This window comes from Nymphaea colorata, chromosome 6, assembly GCF_008831285.2.
Source record: "Nymphaea colorata isolate Beijing-Zhang1983 chromosome 6, ASM883128v2, whole genome shotgun sequence".
NCBI lineage: Eukaryota > Viridiplantae > Streptophyta > Magnoliopsida > Nymphaeales > Nymphaeaceae > Nymphaea > Nymphaea colorata.
Window position 1 is genome coordinate 8,172,915 of NC_045143.1, and position 7,125 is coordinate 8,180,039.

Here is a 7,125-nt window from a genome sequence, read left to right on the forward strand (position 1 = left end):
CACCCGATTCTGAATGCATCGGTTGACAGGTTACATAGAATAATTAGCTGTCAAATCAATCACAAAAAGACTCAGATGAACATTGAAAACTTTAGATTGTGTTTGAGAGCATAAAAAATGTGTATTGAAAGACCCTCGGTTTATTGAAATCCATGCTACAGGTTTAAGGTGGATAGGAGTGACTCCGACTCCAAATCCATGGATCTGAGATTGTAGGATCTCATATCACGGCAAATCTGAGATTCTTGATCAAAGAAACATCTCCAGACTCCAAGTAAGCTTTGGATTTCAGGTGGTAGTTAAAAGCATTGTCACATATATCGTGTATAGGTATTATACGATGACTTATTTCGTGGGTATAATACGACAAAATTATATATCTCAAAAAAATCTCGAAAAGTGTTTTAATAAATTAAAAAATCTTAAAAATTAGGTAAAAGTAAAATAAAAAAACTAATAATAAGACTGTGAAAAATGATTAGATAAAATCATAAACATATGTGGGTGAAAAGTAGTACATTAAAAGCAAATAATAGTCAGATTTAAGAAATAATAAATTTAGTTGGTCTCCATGGTAGACCCAATTTACTCAGCTCCTATGATGGCTGAATTAATGAAGGAGTAATTGCTATGGAGGGGTTTCGTACGAACAGCTGGGCTCTCTCTCCCTCTCTTCTTTATTGCATCTAATGTTCTAGAAACCATCTCTTTCTTCTCTTCATTACATAATTAATCTTTATTACTACATGCACCTTTCAGCGCTCTCTCTTCTTTATTATGCTTAATTTTCTGGTTAATCACCCCTCTCTTGTTTAATACATTTTAAAGATAGAAACTCACGGTTTGGCTGAACACTTAAAAAAAATCTAACTTCCAACAAAAAAACACAAAAAAGTCGCAGAAAAAATGGGTACTTTTTATTTCTGATGTCTTTTTGGAAAAGATGCGCTTTATTGATGTTTTATACGGCTGACATGTATTTAACGTATTTGTCACATTTTTTTTTAATAAAACATGATATTTGTGACATTAGTTAAAAGGATCTTTCAAGTCTCTCTCCCTCTCTCAACCTCCCTCGTCCATTTTTCTTTTTAAGTGCTTTCATGTTCTAATTATGATTCCTCCTCTCTCCCTGCATCCCTTTGTCAATAGGGTGACACCCTAAGGTCCGCCTTCGATCTAAGGTATCCCCCTGCATTCCTTTGTCAATAGGGTGACACCCTAAGGTCCGCCTTTGATCTAAGGTGGATACAATGCAATATAACATCTTGAAGTTAGGGCATAGAATAGCTTTGATCAAGAGTGCTGAATTTTAATTTTTGGGACATCAACTTTCTGTGTTGTAAAAAGATGGCACTGTTATGTAAATTGAAATATGGTGAGAGTGTCATATCAAGGCACCAAAAGTAAGTTGAGTACCTTAGAAGGATGAATAAAATGGGTGGGAGCTTCGGCTTTCTTCTTAAGTGGTGTGATGAAATACTCATCTTGCTCACCCAAGTATTTAATACATGGCCTTGTGTTTCGACACTAGTTCTTTAGTACAATACAAAGATCTTACATTCTCAAACCTTTTCAGATGGTAAGTTATGTATCAAATGAGCCTTGGATTAGGCAAAGAACTAAAAATATGAGCCTTACAGTTTCTAAAATTTGACTAAGCTTACGCATTTTAGGGTTTTGAGTTGTATGTGTTGAACTTGATACTAACACATGCAAACAATGACGAACACGTATTTCTCGTGCAGGCTTGGTGGTGATGCTTAGGTGATAGGTCCATGCATGAGAAGAGACAAGGGATGATAATTTACATGCATTGGCTTTATATGCGGCTCACCGATTGATGCTTAGAGTTTTCACTCTAATCCCCACGCCAAAGTTTGAACGAAATTGAGGAAATAAAAGGAGAACAAAGTGAAGCAGAAATAACGACAAAGGAAAACACAAAGAAGAACTACGGTCGATTAAACTGATGGCTATGGCTGATCACAGATGAGCGCTAAGACCCTTTATATAGATTGAAAGTGGATCTAAAGACCTGTATTCAAAATAATAAAAACCAAAATTTCAGAACTTGATCTTTTCCGATTCTTCTCTGCGTCAATTTTCCTGTTTTTCAAAAAAGAACTGTCTTAACAAATCAAATCTCTTACGTTGCCAACTAATTCATTCAGGGGCAGCCTTTGGCGGATTTGGACTGGAGGAGGATCGGGTTGTATACTCCGATACCGAGGGGCTTGTGGAACTGGGGGCCCAAGACATGTACTTGTATGAGGAAGATATTGGATTTAGTATCATCTGTTTCAAACTTGGATTTGGCTTTATGTTTAGATATTGGTTTATGCAAGGATTTATGTTTGGATTTGGGTATTGACATGGACTTAAAAAATAGGAGTGAAGCGTGGATTTGGGTTTGCATTTGACTGTGGTCTTTGGTTTGGGTTTGGGTAAAAAAATAGGTCTGACCGGAATTAGGTTTAGGGTAAGGGATATTGGTTCCACCCTACGACTGCTTCGTAGGTTGAAACAACTAGCCTAGAATGGACTGCATTTACCTTTGGAAGGGGCTTGGTTCGGTTCTCGGACCAACCCGTGTCTCAGATGAGCCGAATCCGTACAAAATTTGGATTTGGATCAGTTCCAGATTGTGAATCAGATTTTGGATTCATATTCAAATATGTCTTTTGTTTGCATTCGAATCAAAATTTGAATTCGAATACATGAGTATTTGAAAAAGTATTGGAATACATAAATATTTGAAAAAGTTGATACACAATTAAGAGTATGTCTTATTTGAATAAGATCCATTGACATCCTAGCCCCCAGCACCTCCAAACCACCAGATCGGACTGTCTGCGGCAAACCTTGCTTTGGCTGCCGCTGTCCACTTCCGGTGCAAGCGTGCTGCTTACAGATGCCCGCCCTCCCAGCTGCCTCGATAGTCAGCGGTGGGCTCATCTCCCTCCACCCACCGTCTTGCTGGCCACCCGTGATGGAGATCGACCTGGTTGCCGGCCTTCTTCGTTGCTTGAATTTCCCCCCTTTACCTCAACCGGCGGTTTCAACAAGGGGTCTCTCCTACGCCCAATCGACACAAGATACTTTGGTCGCCAGAAATGGCCAGCATCCAGCTCCAGTCCCGGTCTCCGACGGCCACTGGCTATAGAAACTACCGTCTGATACCTGCCATTGGCTACCCATTATTCATCGTCCATGGCAGTTTGAAAGACAACTCCAAGCCGTCGGCATGCACGACTGGTTGCTGCAACACCGTCCATGGAACCCAACATTGGTGTCAGGTGATGTTCTGGCTTCACTTATCCGTTCACTGCACATCCTTATCTGTCTCGTGATCGAATTCATCGTTTGGTCGCACTGTCGCACAACTGAGGCAGATTCGTTGATTGTGAGATTCATGGCCTCTCTCATCTGGGATTCTGTGGGCTAGCCTGAGGGTCGGGTCGGGTCGGGCTGCCTACTGGTACCCGATATCTGGTTCGGTACGAGCCTGGGTCCGGTACGGGTATTCAGTTGATGGGCGTAAGGGAGGGGGCAGAGCTAGGATTTTTTTTAGAAAGATCTCAGGGCAGGTCGACAGTCCAACTTCTTGATCTAAGTCACGAACACACCTCATTTCGCTGGGTAAGGCCAAATTCTGGGTACAGGAACACACCTCATTTCGCCTGTTGCACCCATCTCGGCCCAGAGCTTTTGCCCCTCGCGCCCGGCCGACACGGGTTACCTGACTTGGCCCGTTTTAGATCGAAATGTAACAAATGTTAAAAACTTGACACACTATTCGCTGCTTTTGAGACATCCTAAACGGTCCACTGCGCGGCTGTACCTTGCGTACCAGCGTTACCACTTACTCATAGCATATGATATTCTATTCTATGTTTCGTTTCTCTGGTTCTTGTCTCTCTCCTCGTTTCCTTCTTTTTTTTGTTTTTATACTTGCGTTGTTCTGCTATTGATATTACCTCATGTGTTTTAAGTTTTGATCGATCTTAAGAAGAACACCCCTCAGTTTTATATTACATTATAATACACGCTAAATTCATTCATCCAAGCGTTTGTCCGTACAACAAGAGAAGTGTTCTTCGTTCCTCCCATGATGATGCTAGATCGTTTAGCAGTTAAAAAAATGGTCTGGTTGGGTCGGGTCTCGAGCATAGTTGACTAGGCCCGATATCTAGCCCGATCCAAAGTTAGGTTGTTAATGAAGTTTAGTAAATGGGTTGGGGTGACACAGCTCGATCCTGCTTGTGTTAGGATTAATAATTCGATGCCATATTATTTAGCAGTTAAAGAATGGGTCAAGCCTCAAACGTGGTTGACTACTAAGCCTGGTACCTAACCCGATCCGCGGAGTTTGTTAAATGTTCTAGAACAACCCAGCCCCATGCCCAAGCCTAATATGGGCCACATCTACTTGCATTAATGATAAATAACTATGGTGCATTTATGCATTTCTTCTACATTACTTTTTTTTTTGGATTGGATTTTCGTGACGAGGATGAAAACTGCACAACCTTATGACAAAAAGAAAATGCATAGAGGTAATAACCAAAATGCCCCTTAACTGAAAGCAAAGAAAACAAACTTCTCACAAATGTCAAAAAGGGTTATGAGAAAAGTATAATTTTTATAAAAAAAAATAATTTTATTTTTTCTTTGGTGTATATTTGTTGGATGCACCAGATATTTCACGCAACTCTATCTCAATTTTCCTTCCCTTTTTGTTCGATCACGAGGAATGAAAGAAAACTGAGCTTTGGTGTGGATTTGATTCAGTGATTAGAGTTTTCGCTTTAATCCCCGTCTTAAAGTCCCGAGGGCATGAAAGGAAAACAAAGCAAACAAAATATAACATAAATAAAGGCAAAGAAAATATAAAACACCAAAAACAATTAGGATCTTTTCCTTTATATACACTAAAAATGGACTCATGGGTTTGATAAAAAAGAAAAGAAAACAGAAAAATAAAAACCAAAATCTTATACCTGGATCTTTTCTACTTCCGCTCCATCATAATTAAATGCTCAAACAAAGTATAAACTAAGTATACTAGATCCCGCTGAATTATGCAGATGTCATTAACATATTTAAGAAAACAAATCTATCCAATTATGCAGAAGAAATAATGTTCCGATTGATACTAAATCCTATAAAATATAAGGATTTAGCATCTAACGGCTAACATCAATATGGTATCTTTTGACTTCCAATTAAATGTAGGGATTTAGCACCTAACTATACATCATGTTAAAGTTAGAGACAATTGGTGCAAAATGGTAAACCAAGTTCGAAACGTCAAGTTCAATAGCTTGTCAAAGTCACACATTAGGGGCATGTTCCGCAACCATGAACAACTTATTATTCTTTCATGAATTTACCTTAAGTATCAGATACATTTATGCTTGTTTCATGAATCAACCTTAAGTATCAGATACATTTACAAAATATTGAATTACAGTATTTCATGAATTTGCCTCAATCTTGAAGCAGTAACACCTAATATCTTTTATGAATTATTGACTACAAATTCATTCGAACAACCGGCTTGCAAACTTTATAGGTGCATGGGCATCTATAATATCTTAAGTGATGAATAAGATGAATTGTGTGAATTGAGGTGCTCACGGGTATGTCAATGAAGCGAGTTTATACTTTTTGCAACTGAAATTTGCCACAAAAGCAAGTGAGGTGCCAAAGAGACAATGGAGATTCAGTCATGACAATGTCCCACGTTCTTTGCATCAGCTATCAGTTCCATGCAAGCCCAGTACATTCAACTCATGCAAAAGACGGAAAGAAAAATCATACAAATTATCCATTTTTTTATTCTTCTTTTTCATCTCGATCGGGTTTTGTTCAAGCCATCGGAGTACCTCCGAGACAGGAATGGAGCCGCGTGTAGGTATGTGTGGGCAGTCGCCCACACAATCTTATAAAATTTATTTATTTTCATGTCGGTGGTCGCTAACAATTTATTTAATTAATATACTATATGCTTTTCAATTATTTGCTTGGTACCCCGTGATTATTTCATTAGGTCGAAGTTTTTTTTTTTTTTTGAATGGATGCTTCTCAACGAAAAACTGTCACGGTGAAAGCTGAAGATACGGCACGAGATGGATCAACACCTAAGTCTTGAACAACCAATTGCCCTTTTCAACGAGTCACAACCTGTGAAATTGAAAAGCCATTATTTTCTTAACCTGCCCAATTAGTTGCATAATTTGAACTTTGTTAGCTTAAAAGTTCCTGTCTGCAAACTTAAATAACATAGTTTGGGTGTAGTGGATCCAGATATGGGCCCGGACTTCTTAGGTCCAACCACCGAGCTGGAATTGATCGAGGTTTAAATATACACCACCAACTATATAGTTATTTGTTATTATTTTTGAAAGTTTGTTCAATTCTTCATATTTTAAGTTATATGTATCTATTTATTTTTTAATTTGTTACAAGATATGGTAGTGTTGTCACCCTATACATTACCTATTCGGCTGAATTGCTAAATCTTCCATTGGCAAGTGTTCCAATTCAGTGAATCAACAGTTCGATTGATTTTATTTGAGTTTTTGATTTGTGAAGAGGGCTGCACAACGAGTCGAGCTAACTCCAGCTCGACTTGAACTCTCTCAAAAAAATTTGACTTGAACTCGAGTTTAAATTTATACTCAAAATGTTAAACTAGCTAGTCCATTTCGAGCTATAAAAACTCAACTCCTATTTGAATTAGTTAAACGAATTAACATGTTAAAAGAAGCTAGACAAGTAAACAAAAACAAGTTAAAGGAGTTAAGCAAGTCGAGCTCGATCCCATTATATGAAGCTCAACACGAGTTCAAGCCAAGGTTGATCTTGAGTTTTTTGAGTCGAATCGATCTTTAACTTGCACTCGTGTGCGGCCCTATTTGTTAATTTAGACTTGTGGTGGAATTTGCTGTTTATCATATCCCATTTGATCACAATTTTCTTAACTAGAGTTGGTGTTCAGGTTTGGACTTAAATTTTGAGATTGGATTTTAATATGAAGAGGGCAAGATCTGACTTTTAAGACTGAAATCAGATTTCTTAATTTTTTTTATGAATTTATCCGGAAAATAAACTTTGAAA